Here is a 13,890-nt window from a genome sequence, read left to right as displayed (position 1 = left end):
GGAAGGGACCTGAGCAGATCATCAAGTCCGACCCTCTGCCATGGCAGGAAAAAGTACTGGGGTCAAACAACCCCGGCAAGGTGTTCATCTAGCCTCCTCTTAAAGACCCCCAGGGTAGGGTGAATGAAATACAGGAGACATGGTACCTGCTATTTTCCTGCATTAGCTCTTTTGTTTACTATCACTGGCGCTTAAGTTATAGGGGAAAAACATCTTCTGAACTTGTTAACAAACTGACTAACGTACACCTATTGCATTAATTACACCTATTGCACCAAAATTGCACCACAAAGAACATCTGGTAGAGGTATGCACATGGTTTAACTGTAATCTTCTTTGGAGGCCTTCCATGTTTCCCTGCTGCCTGACAGCTCTCTCAGATACTTCCATAGACATTTTATATACACATATTTAACTTGGCATATTTCATTACATTATTGATATCCTGACAGCAACCTTGGAGGGCAGAGGAAGAATTCTGCTGTGCTAAACAGCAAAATGTTTGCTAATGTTTTACAGCCATAGTTACCTTGAAATTGGGCAGACAACCCTGTTTCAGACAACTGGGATTTTGTGTCCTGTCCAGACATGAGACAGAACAGCAAATGTGCTGTGATTTTTGAGTATGTTCCACAGGGAGCTTTAAAGAAAAGAGAAACACGCAAAAGAAAAGAAACAAAGTCAATATGTTTTTCTGTTTATTTTCTACTTTGTTTCACCGCTCCTGTAAAAGAGGCAACTCTGTCTGTTGTAACTTTAGGTGTATCACTTAACCTTTCGTTGTCCCAAATCCCTCTATCTGTAAAATGGCTGTACTAATAGCCACCATTGTGAAGCTTTTTATAGTCTCTGGGTGGAGGGTGTGAAGTAGTATCAAACAGAAATATATTCAATCGCGTAGTAGGTTTTAGAATTAAGCAAGTTTGATTAATACTCTGACTACCAGACTACACTCTGAATTTCCCTCTCATAAAGGAAATATAATATAAGTAAACAAAGAGGGTGAGGAAAAACACTGCCTACGAGGCATGGGTTCAAAACATTTAGCCTAATCTTCAGAACTGAGCAGAGTTTGTATTATCCCTACTCAGGACCTATCAGAATCAGTCTTATTAGCTACTACCCCTTGTCACTTAATGCTGTCTAATTACAGTGACTGTGATTTAACGTGATTTTTGTGCTTTGTCTTTTTTCATGTTCATCAGATAAGTGGGAGATGTTCTGACAGTTCTTCCCTTTGGTTGAATCAATCAAAATGCAACGCTTACTATTTTGTTCTTCTTAAAAATACAGATGTTTGCATTAATCAACTCTTATACAAAATCCCTTTGAAAGAATTCATGGAAAACATATCTGCAAAATATGCACTAGATATGAAATTAGGCATACGCCGTGGGGTGGATCTTAAGTGCCTGTGTGACTGCTATTAAATGAACAATCATGCCTATGGGGATTTTCAGAGACCAAATCACAGTCACAAATGCTCAACAAAATAAAAGCCTGTGTTTATGCATAGCCCCCAATACCTCATTAATATGTTCTCCATTTAAATCTATAATGGAAAACTGGCACACAACTATATAAGAAGGAAAGCAAATAATGTACAGTAGTACAAAGATAATGTTTCTATTTTTAAATGTATTCATGTATTAATTTAGGTAGGAAATTATTTTGACAGATAGATAGTAAAATTTACTCCTGAGGGATATTCCTGCTTTATTTGGGACTTAAATGGAACATAAAAGCTCATGAAAGAAAATCCATTGGTGTGAAAAAGAGCCCTCTGAACCTACAATAGGGATAATCCAATTCAGCTCTTCCAAAAAATATTTGATATTGTTAGCCAAAAGCAATAATATGGTTTAATCCTTCTCCTGTGCTTTTTGATGTGATACAGTTATGTTCTTAGGGATCTGATTCCAAAAGCCTGTTTCTGTGTAACTTGGGTATGGTTTACAGAATATTGAGACCAGTATGCGGTACAATTTGTGTTCTGCTTTGCAGAGCACAAAAGGTCGCACTTTTCCATAGTTCATTAACTTCTTTTTCTCTCCATGTGCAAATGGTTTAATTCAAACTTAAATTTTAGCATTTTAGAGGTGTCCTGACCCAGAAAGGATGAAGTCTTTAGAGAAAGGCAAGTTTGGGGTGTTTTAATTATTGTTATGATCAGAGCCCACTTGAGCAGAATGTGGGGCCTGGGGCAAGTCAGCTTGTGCGGGGCCCCACCCCACCCTGATCCCGTGTGCCCTGGATGTGAAGAAACCGGCAGCGACTGTGGGGGGGGGGCTTAGCGAACAGTCAGATGTGAAGTCGGCAGCAGCAGTGCAGTCGCCACGGTTACTCAACCCGGCTCCACAGGGCCCCCCAAAGCACAGGGCCTGGAGCAGTTGCCCTGATTCCACCCCTCCCTCCCCCCCCTCCAGGGACAGCCCTGGTTATGATGATGATGGTGGTGATTATTTTAAACTTTCTATCACTATGAATAGAATTTAAACTTGAACTAGAGCTAAGTACACACTATAAATGAGGACACCCTAAAACCAATTGCAGCTGAGTGCTGTCTGGCAGGTGCAGGGTGGGTGCAACGTGGCTCAGGCTACCTTGGGCAGGAACAGATGGGGCTTGGTCCCATGCAGAGCACTGAGGAGGCAGCCACAGGCCAACTGTGTTAGGGACGTGGGCGGACCACCTGCACTGCACCGCCCAGATGAGCTCTGCTGCACGCGCCCCCTGAATGTCATATGTCTAAGCCCAGGAACTGGATTATGTGGGAGAAAAATATGAGAGCAAAAGCGAAGCTTTAATGTAGTTCTGAATAGCTAAAAATAAAGTATTTGTATCCCAACACGTAACAGAAGATTTCAAATAATGTTATGTCAGTGTTGCCATATGAAAAGGTACTTGCATTATTGGTCTTCAAGAGACAGGCGTTCAAGTAAATCATGATGTGGACCAGTTACTAAAATCCTGGCTCATATTTACTAGAACATGACCAAATACCCCCTTTCAAATAACTGCAACCATGGTATTTGCTTAAATAATAGAATGACTCTGGATTGCAGAACCTACCTGATAAGCAGCGCTAGCTTTGTTGACCAAATGCTGCTTTCTTTGGAATTGTTCTGCTGATGTCTTGTTTTATGCTGCTGCAAATTGGGAAGGAATTTATCCCAATGTCTTTATCCCAAACCTTAATAACACAGCAGATTGAAAGGGAAGTATTTTACACGACAGACAGACGGATAGATTTGTCAGGAATTATTCCAGCTCCAAACATGTTTTATATTTATGTAGAGCTAGGATTATACTGCTTAGTTACGGGTACCCTGCAGAGGACCTGCGCTTGCTCCTTTTTAAGTGACTTTTTTCTCTACTCTCTTTTTCCATATAGTGCATAGAAGGAAAGCACATTCATTTGTTTTCCACTAAAATCATGCTCTTACCTAAATTTACTATATTACACAGAGTTCAGATGGCTGACCTGATACACAGCTAGAATTTGACCCATTGGACTGCCTTGATTATTATCTTTGTATTGTAACAACTTAACCAAACACGAAAGGTATGAGCTAATTGCTAGTCAAGACACTGAAAAAAATCTCACTGATTTGAATAGGATCTAAATCAGATCCCAAACTTCTGCACCATCAAAATTAAATAAATTTATTTCAAGGTATTGTTCTTCAGAACAGTAAATCCTGTCATTCCCCAAGATTTTTTGGCAGGGAAAGTTGCATCTTACATATGGATAGAATTTTTGAGATTTATTCAGCTGACCATTTCCTGAACTCTGAATTTGCACCCCCTTTCTATAACAGAATTAACGAGGTTGAGTCATCTTAAAAAGCCCATATGAACCTAAATAAAGAAAAGCCTTCGTTCACTCGGACACAGCACACACAATATTTTAAATGGCCCTCTACATCATTAAGGCATTTACAAATTGCATTCATTTTTGCTGGAAATCTGCTTTTCAATTTTAATGGCTAATTACAACAGTGACCAAGCATTCACATGGCATGCATATACTTATCAGATGTGACAGATGGATATGTCTAGACCTCTGATTCATCATTTTGTATTTCCTTTCCGAAAGCCTGTGTTATCACTGTGCAAATAAACTATAATTCTGCCCTGAGCTCAACTGCTCACAGAGAAAAGGAGAAAAGAAATAAGCCTTAATATAGCCAGACGGCTTTGGGCTGTGCATAGTATCTCAAAACTCCAGAGGCTAAGGATTTTGGAAGAACAGGACTATCAGCTTTGCTATAAAAGGGCCATTCATTCCCTGGAAAGGGGAATTTAGGGGAAAGCTGTGCTGTGCCTCAGGGAGATGCAGCACAGAAAGCAGAGCCCATGTGGAGATCAAGAGAGGTGTCTCTAAAGCTTCTTGTACCATCCAGGTTCTGGGCTGCTGCCAAGGGTCCATGTGCATCTCAACATAATTTTAAGCAGCCAGAGTCTGTTTTAATTGGAAGTAGGCTCTCACAAAGTGCCTGTGAGCTGTTCTGTGCTCCCAGATCTTCAAAACAGGACATGCTAGGGTGTGGTACTTTTAATCTGTCGTTCCCTTGGCCTCTGACACTCTATGATGTGGGTTGTAAAGTGATAACTTTGTTATGGTGGCCTTATATTTCTCCTCCATCACAGGAATTTTCACTGAGCTTCAGATAGTGCCTTTACAAGCCCCATCATACCATCACAGGATCCACAGTGTGGGCACAACTGCCCCCATAGATTTGTGAAAAATTATATAAAGAAGAAAGAAAGGCCAACTCCAAACTAATAAAATATGGATTTTCTTATGATGGAAGACCATGACTGTCAGCCTTTAATTTGGACAGATGAAGTTGTTTACCTGCTTTCCATGTTCTTTTCATTGCCACCCATATCTAAATAGGATCATTTTAAAATTATTTTCTTCCATTTTTTCTGTCCCCAAATAAACAATATCTTGTTCCAGTGCAACTCATAGATGGAGGCCAATTATTGTTGCTTGCTTGTCTGAAACACAAGGGAATCCGTTTCTGTATGGGAAGACTTGTAAGCACTAGAAAAAAGCTCAGGACAGTCTTATCCAGAAAGGTCCTATTAGTAAGTGAGTCTTTTGAAGTTACAGGAACCAGAGTATGATAACTGACTGTTTTACAAATTATTCTAAAACAGGGGTGCTCAGCCTCCAGCCTGTGCGCTAGATATGACTCATGGAGCCATCACATCTGTACCACGGGGCTCCCCACAGGTCCAGAAATTTAGCAGTATGGGAGGGTGGCCATTAATACAGCCACACTGCCCCCCAGCCAAATTCTCAAACCCCAGGCCTGATGTACCTGATGGGAACCAGGCCACACCCCTTTTCTGGAAAATTAACCATCCAAAATTGGGGGGTACAGCTTAAGCGCAAAAATTGACTTGTTCCCTGGAACAGAGGTGGGGGAATGCTAGAGTATCAGCAGGGAGCTGGCGTCCAAACCAGGGCTTGGTGAGGGTTCAATCCTTCCGTGCCTCCCCATGCTGCAGTGTCGACAGGTACAGGCTTAATGCTCTCACAGCCACTGTCAAATTAGCAGTAGTTGTTAGTCAAGCAGCAGGGAAAAGTGGAGGGACACTGATAATGGGACAGTGCCCCTGCTCCATGTGGCTGGGGGGTTCAGCCCTTTCTGAGCCAGTGCTGTGGCAGGGAAGACTCTGGAAAAATCTTTTTCTTCATTCTGCTTTCCCAAATCAAGGTGTGTGCAAGTATTATCATTATTGTTGTTGTTATTGTTATAATAAAAGATATTGACCCAAGAGTCACTCATCACTTATGCCATACAACATGCTTTGTGAAATGTTATCCCCTGAGGGTGCAATAGCTTACTCTCATCATTATTCACTTAAAACATGTTTAGTGTGTGTCCTTTGTCTGTCTTTTATAGAAAGAAAGAAAATATATTCTTTACAAGCTTGCTGGCTGGTGAGCTTTTTAAAATACCTCTTACACATTTGGCATTGTAAAATATATAATAGAACTTAATTAATAAAAAGCATAGAGGAATAATTATTAAAGATCAAAAGTAGAAAAACCAAAACTTCAGTGCATGTGCAAATCTAAGATCTTCCTTTTTCTCATTCATCAGCCTGTTCAGTACCATCACTTACTGTAGTGAACCCTCACAGCTAGAGTGGTGAACTCTCACACAATAAAAACACTTATAATCATTCCTCTGTGGTGCAGAGCTACTGAGCAATACCATTTTCTAACTCGTTTCTATTGTTTTGAAATGAGATCTACAGTATGTGGACTCGCCCTATTGAAAAGAGCTCTATGCTTGATCACCCTCATCATATTTAACTGGAGTTTATATTGTCCACTTGAGTGTAGTGACACAGTGGGTAAGAAAATGGAGAATTAATCTTCCATCACATTCCCTTCTGTAGAGAAATTTCCTAATTAAACAAAGCTGAAAAAATACTTCAAAACTAGAGGGGAAAAAAGACCTTTTTCCTTCCCTTTCTTTCATGGCACTATCATAAGCATAATTAATTGCAAAAAAAAAATTATTCATACAGCCCTTCCAATTGCTTCATATGTCCACAGTGGTTTCTGAATGATATAATCTGTTCTTTCTCTACCATGTACTTGTGTTTAGAAAATAAAACATGTTGTACAGTCATTGCTGGTATTTTCTACACTTCTCTCTTCATATTTATCTCACTCTTCAGTTTTCATAAAAATACCTGGATAACAGACTTTCCTGTAAGAGTTTCCCAACTGTCCTAGCTGTTATATATACTGAGATTCTGCCATTTAATATTCTGGTGTATTAGCTACTATCTATTATCACTGATAAGAAACTACAGAATTAAAGTACCTTTTTAAAGCATTGTTGTTTTAAAAAAACAATTTAAATACATTGCTCTACTAAGAAAATTAAGTTCTAGTCTGTGGAACCATGGGTAATTATATATAATTATATATATACATGCATGGAAAGGAGGACACCATTGAAACCACTGACTATATTAAATAATGACAGATATAATTATTTGGGGTGGGATGCGACTGAAAAAGATACGTTACAGATATAAAGTCAATTGAATATTTAAAGAAAACATCCAACAGTATAATGAGTAAAGAATGTTGATAGATAGATAGATAGATAGATAGATAGATAGATAGATAGATAGATAGATAGATAATATGTGCATGTATATGTGTGTATATGCATGTGTATATATATTTATATAGATGTGTATGAATCTATGTCTATATGGATATATATAGTAAAAACTCTAGTGCTAACCTGCTCTGTCTTGAATAAGGTCAATATGTTGTTTTTATGCTTTTCATATTATCTCTGGCTTTCATTTTGGCAGATTCTCTCTTTCTCTGTTTGTGCAGCATGACACAGTAGTGCCAGGCTTGTAATGTCAACTCTTTTCAGCTCTTTCTAATGCTTTTATCTACAAAAAGCTGCCTACTGCTTAAATGGAGAGAGAATTCAAGGAAAAGCGGTCCCTGAAATTATACAAAAAAATGTCACTATCATTGTGGCTCCTTTGTCTATCTTATGCTTGCATGTGCTTCCCATGTAAGCTGAGTGATCTGATGGTAACAAAATAGTTAAAGCTCTTGGTTTTCTAACATGTTGTGTACAGCCCAGGATTGGAGAAATGTGGGGTTGGGAGGGAAGGTGTGTATAGAGCAATAAGTCATTCATAGAAATTCCATGTCAATGTAGAAGACTAGCTCTTGTTTCCATTTTTGGGAAATATGACTGTATGCAGATGCACAGAGGTTCTTTAACTTTTTGCCTCTGGAGGCCTAGGTTCATATAGAGATCAAGTCAGAAGGGCAAACAGACGCAACAGTGTCATGCTATATATGCACATCACCAGCCTGACTTGTAATTTAGCTTAACTGGCAGTTTGAGCTTCAGAGGCCAAAGACTTTAATAGAAGAGCTCTTGCAGGGTTCAGTGGTAGAGCAGGACTGGAGTAACAATGTTACTCGTTAGAAATGTAGTGTATTATGCGAGTGTGTGGTACTAAAACTTTACACAGCTACTTTTTGATCCTGCACCCTTGAAGTCAGCAGGGCTAGGGCCAGAAGTTATACATAAACCAGTATAAGTAATTAGAAACCAGTTCAGATCTGTAACACAACAAAAGTTCAGTGTACATAAACCACTTTTAAAATGGTTGAAACCAGTTTAAGATAAACCTGTATGGATGTAATATCAGACTTAACTGATTTAGGTTAAATCGGTTCATTGAACTTCTGTCCCAGATCCGCTCCAGATTAAAGTTAATACACAGTCTCCCAGCATGCCTGGATGTTTTTCCTTCCCCCACAAATACCTCCTCACAGGGTGGGTGGGCTAGCCTCGGCCCAAGCTGTCTGCTCCAGCTGAGCAGGGAGGTGTGCTCTAGTGCCCCCCTTGCTTCTGGCATGAGCCACTTCAAGCATGTGGCTGCATTTCTGGAATGAGAAGTGCATGTCTGTTCACTTGCTTCTTAGTTCAGTCTGCGCAGCTTAGACTAACCTGCAAAGATTGAACTGATTCAGCCTTAAGCTTTTTGACTCTGTAATTAGCCCAGTAGTTATGCGAAGGGAGACCTGAATCTTAAAATAAGTTCAGACTACCACTACTATTTATTCATTGTTATCCATTCAGATAATACTTTTTTTAAATATATATTGTGATATAAATGCAAGGTACAGAGTTCATTCTGTAGAGATGCTGTCTGAAATTTCACCCAGATATCCATCTTTTCAGTTATGCTTGTAAGATTTCTTTTTTCAAGTTAGAAAACAGTGTTGTTAGAGAACCATGTCCGTACTCCTGAAGGATATAGAATAACAATCCCTTTTCAATTTCATAGTAAAAGCTCACCCTCTATTCTGTTTTCTAAATGCTGCTTTCACAAGGAGACTGATAGCCGACAGTAAAATAAGAGAAGGATGTGTTATCAGTAGATATTTGAGACAATCATGTTTTCTTGTCTTGGCTCATTTTGTGTAATGAACTTTAAGAAAACCCATTCAATTTTGGAACAGAAAAAATAAGCCTCTGTTATACAATATCTATGTTAATGGATTCCTTTTATCAAAGGCAGCAAATAGCTATGTTACTAAATATAATTAATGTATCTGGAGTTCAGAGAACATAATGCAAAATGTACATGATACATCCTCCATCCCCTTGGGCAGTATCATATGATCAATTTTGCTACTCTGTCCTGACCTAATTATTGCTGTTGCTAATGAAGGGAAATAGAGAAACATGTCTTAGTAGGTTAATAAGCCATCCGGAAAATTATATTAGCATGATCAATCCTTAATGATTATGGTTTCTCATAATTTTAGATCACCTGAAAGGTGTTTCTAGGAGAGGAGGTAGAAAAAGGAAATGAACTTCATCAATTTTTGCATATTTCTTCAGTTGATTTTAGAACTGAGCACCAATCACAACTTCTGTTCAGACAGATAAGGGTACTTTTGTCACAGTTAGTATTATTATTACAGTTATTGGGGACATTTATTTTATCATGAAATCTTCTAGGAAAGTGCCCATATTTTCAGAACAAAGGAGAAACCTGCATGCTAGAGCTATATTGTCCTCATTCAGTGAACAAAGTAGGGGTTTCTAGTTTTGGAATATTTAAAGCAATATTTCATTATTAATCAGGCGTTGGTTAGCTATGTGATAATTTCCACAAGTTTCCTGTGCATAAGTTAGCATCCTTAAATTAAGCTGTTATAAGTGGCTGAAAAGCTCATTTAGATGTTTAAGTAAATTTATTAAAGCCCCCAACTGGCATATTCCACCATAGCCTTCCAGTCATGATATGCCTTCTTTTTGTGAACATCTGTTTGGGTTTTTAACAGGTTTGTGTGTGTGTGTGTGTGTGTGTGTGTTTCCTATAAGTGTGAATCCTAATTTGCCAATACTATAGCACATCTAGGGATTTTTTATCTTCTTAAAATCATTTATCATAAATCATGTCAGAGGTTTACCCAAGTGTAGTGACCCATTAGGCTATGATGATTAATGCACATCAGTTTCCCTAGCCAGCAACCCAGAAAGGAGCGATGTGACTAGCATCACATCCAGCTGTTCTTGATTCACTAGCCCAAATGACCAGCACAGGTCAGGACTGAGTACTCAGGAGGGCAGCCTTTGTCACAAGTCCCAACTGAAGCTCAAACTTGTCGCTCAGGAACCATAGCAAGATGCTGTAACGACTCTTCTATCACACCATCATAAAGCACATGAGGAAGGAATGTATAAATGTAAAACAGGAAAAAAAATCTCCTCAAACATCTGAATTATCTTCTTTTTTTAAACAAAGATTCACTTCACATTAAGCTGAATCATAAGCTTCCTTCTTAATTTGTTAATTATACTTCTGCAATGATAATGCAATCAGAGATATAGCTGAGGTGTTTGAGTGTGTGTATCAATATTAATGAGTAAAGCATATTTACAGAGTGTAAAAAAAATCATCCAAGTCTCATAGCCACACTGCAGACAGTTTGCAGTAGCTTCCCTGTACAAAGCTGCTTCAAACTTGGCAGATATAGACAGTGGAGAACTCTTCCTAGTTGAGGGGAACATCTAGGGGTCTACAATCACCAAAGATGCTCCTACAGTGTTTCCTCCCCGCTCCTGCTTCTGACCTCTGATGAAGGAAAATAATGAAGCAAAAAAAAAACATGGCCTGTGACTTCTTTGTAGGCTGCTCAGTTTAATAACCAGGGATCAGGCTATAGACACATAATATATGTACAATATATGTATACTTTGGCAATCCCTGGTTTTAGGGGATATAGAGGCAGATTACTACCACTTTTGATCACTACTCTTCTGTACACAGTCTATATACCCCAGTCTTGCAGAGAACATGACTTGGCCTTCAGCTTACCTTTTATAAATTATTTTGGGTGAGATCACAGGTGACAAGCTCTGAGTGATCTAAGATTAACTCTGAGTTAATATCTACTAATGAGTAATGAAATCTGACATTTACCTGATCAGCTTCTAATTTCCTACATACACACTGCATTAAAACAATGTAAAATTAAATGTTAAAATCCTATTGTGTCATATATCTCCCTTTGTACCACAGACACATCTATACAATTATACTTTCTAGGATAATGTCAGCCTTGGTATAAATGGATTCAAAGCTATTGTTCTCCATTGTTCCTACTGGAGCTGAATTTGGCCTGTAATAGGGATAGCACTCATCCTGACATTAGAAGTCTGGGATTTCTTCAATGGCTTATTGTTTAAGGGTTGGTAACAGATTCCTAACTGATAAAACTAAAATTTAAATCCCCAATTTATCCACAGACCAGGTATAATACAGCCCCAGCAGCATCAGCCTCCTCACTAAAGTTCTTCCACCTGTCTAAGAGAGGCTATTACAGTTGCTTTATTTAGATAAATAAATAGGTTTAGGTCCCTCAGTCTCTCCTCATAGGGCCTGTCCTGCTGCCCTCTCACCAAGCGGGTGGCCCTCCTCTGAACCCTCTCCAGGCTGGCCACATCCCTTTTGAAGTGCGGCGCCCAGTACTGGATGCAGTATTCCAATTGCGGCCTGACCAAAGTTGCATAGAGGGGAGCATCACCTCTCTGGACCGGCTTGAGATGCATCTTTGGATGAATGACAAGGTATGGCTGGCGTTGCTGGCTGCAGTCTGGCATTGGCGGCTCATGTTCATCTTGGAGTCAATAATGACTCCAGGATCCTGTTCCACCTCTGTGCTTTCAAGGAGGGAACACCCTGGCCTGTACGTATGCTATGGATTCCTTCTCCCAAGGTGCAGCACCCTGCATTTATCTACGTTGAACCTCATCCTATTCTCATCTGCCCACTTCTATAGTCTGTCTAAATCTGTTTGCAGGCTCTCTCTCCCTTCAAGTGTGTCCACCTCGCCCCACATCTTAGTGTCATCAGCGAACTTGGACAGCATGCTTTTCACCCCCTCGTCCAAGTCATTGATGAAGATGTTAAACAGCGTGGGCCCAAGGTCTGAGCCCTGGGGGGACCCCACTGCTCACATCTCACCAGGTTGAGTACAACCCGTCCACCACTACTCTCTGGGTGCGCCCCATCAGCCAATTTTTTACCCATCCAACTGTGCAGGCATCAATGCCACAGTTGTTTAATTTATTGATGAGGATGGGTTGAGAGACAGTGTCAAAGGCCTTCTTAAAGTCTAGAAAGACTATGTCCACGGCGACACCATCATCCAAGGATTTAGTTACTTGGTCATAAAAGGCAATGAGGATGGTCAGGCAGGACCTGCCTTTGATGAACCCATGCTGATTGTCCTGAGCATGATCTACCCTGCTGGCCCCGCACAGATGTGCTCTTTGATGATTCTCTCCAAGATCTTCCCAAGCACCGAGGTGAGGCTTACAGGCCTATAGTTACTTGGGTCCTCCTTCCTCCCTTTCTTGAAAATTGGGACCACATTATCCAGTTTCCAGTCCCCTGGGACCTAGCCAGATGATGACAAATGCTCATACAGCCAGGCCAAGGGCTCCGCGATGACCCCTGCCAGCTCCCTCAACACTCTTGGGTGAAGGGCATCTGGACCTGCAGATTTAAAAAATGTCTAGCCCTTCCAGAAGATCCCTAACTACATCTGCACTGATGTAAATATTGAAAAAAATAGGGAGTTAGATTTACTGATGAATTTGGTTTGTCCCATATTTTTGTAACATCATAGAGAAGTAGGGCTGGAAGGGACCTTCAAGAGGTCATTGAGGTCAACCCCCTGCCTGAGGCAGGTTCAGTTAAACCTGTGACCTTGGCTTTAGTAGCACCATGCTCTAACCAACTCCGCTAATGAGCTGCTCATCGCACTAGTCTTATAACTAAATAAAACAAAAACAGTGAGGAGGAGGAACCACCACCCTTTTGTATTAATAATTTTTCAGGGACTCAATCAGGCTGCAACAGGATCACGCTTACCTAAGTCTGCTTAGTAGGATCTAGCCTTAGGTCCTCCTTTCATTGTTGCCTGGGAAATATCTGAGTCAGTGCTGCAGTAACCAGGGTGCTGCAGTAATTTGAATTGCCTTTAGATCCTTTCAAGGGTGTCACACAATGCTAGTGCTGTTAGATGTACAGACACAATTCATGAGATAAACACAGACATTTCAACTAGGAATCCATGGAGTTAAAAACATTCTGACCTATTGTGCTGTTTCTAAGTTCTTTGCAACAGAAAAATCAATCTACTGTTTCCCTGTAGTCAAAGAACTGGAATTTTCCAAGAGATGCCTTGAGTCTAAAAAGGTTGAGAACCACTGATCTGAGTGACAGCAGAAGCATTGGTACTGTGCATCTGTAGGAAGAAGATGCATGACATTAGTTTACATAAAGTTAGCATTCAAAAGATTTTAAAAAAAACACCCCAAGAATAAAACTTAAATTTGGCTGATATATACACAAACCTAGGAATAAGTGGGTTTTGAGCCACTGGTCTCTAAGTGTTAAGGTGTAGGCAGCTAAGAAAAGCCTCAAAGGTAATAGATCCAGAGTATTTGTAGCTTACCACATGTATGAGTTGTGACCATAGAAAGACCTTCCAGGCCACATCCTCACATGCAGGGGTGTGCACTTGTACAAATTTGCTTCTGCTTTTTGCCACCATGCACGCCCCTGCATATGCACTGTGGTGCCGGGCATAATGCTCCACTTTGGGTGCCAGTTCCCTTCTGCTCCTCGCATGCTGGAAGACCTGGGGTGGATCTAAAGAGGGCAGACACTCTGGCCAGCAGCCAGGGCATTTCCCTGGAGGACCCAGCCTCTAGTTGCTCCCAGAGCATGAACCACACTCCTCTTTTTCTTTTTTTACTGCTTTTTTTTTTTTTTTTTTTTTTT

The 13,890-nt window shown here is 40.2% G+C and overlaps 1 protein-coding gene and 1 long non-coding RNA gene across 2 annotated transcripts in view; one reads left to right on the top strand and one right to left on the bottom strand.

The window, feature by feature from the left end:
- The window catches only part of LOC109301859, a 50,764-nt gene extending 36,950 nt beyond the window's left edge, over window positions 1-13,814 (bottom strand). The window contains exons 1-2 of the long non-coding RNA XR_002098649.1: window positions 12,976-13,814; window positions 530-640 (exon numbers count right to left, since the gene is read on the bottom strand). This is a non-coding gene — a long non-coding RNA (uncharacterized LOC109301859). The remainder of the gene's footprint in view (window positions 1-529; window positions 641-12,975) is intronic.
- The window catches only part of TMEFF2 (transmembrane protein with EGF like and two follistatin like domains 2), a 299,411-nt gene that overhangs the window by 123,249 nt on the left and 162,272 nt on the right, over window positions 1-13,890 (top strand). The window lies entirely within an intron of this gene.

Source organism: Gavialis gangeticus, unplaced genomic scaffold, assembly GCF_001723915.1.
Source record: "Gavialis gangeticus isolate Ggan-Ray unplaced genomic scaffold, GavGan_comp1, whole genome shotgun sequence".
Lineage (NCBI taxonomy): Eukaryota > Metazoa > Chordata > Crocodylia > Gavialidae > Gavialis > Gavialis gangeticus.
Note: the sequence above shows the minus strand (reverse complement) of the source record. Positions and strands in the feature narration are given on the sequence as shown.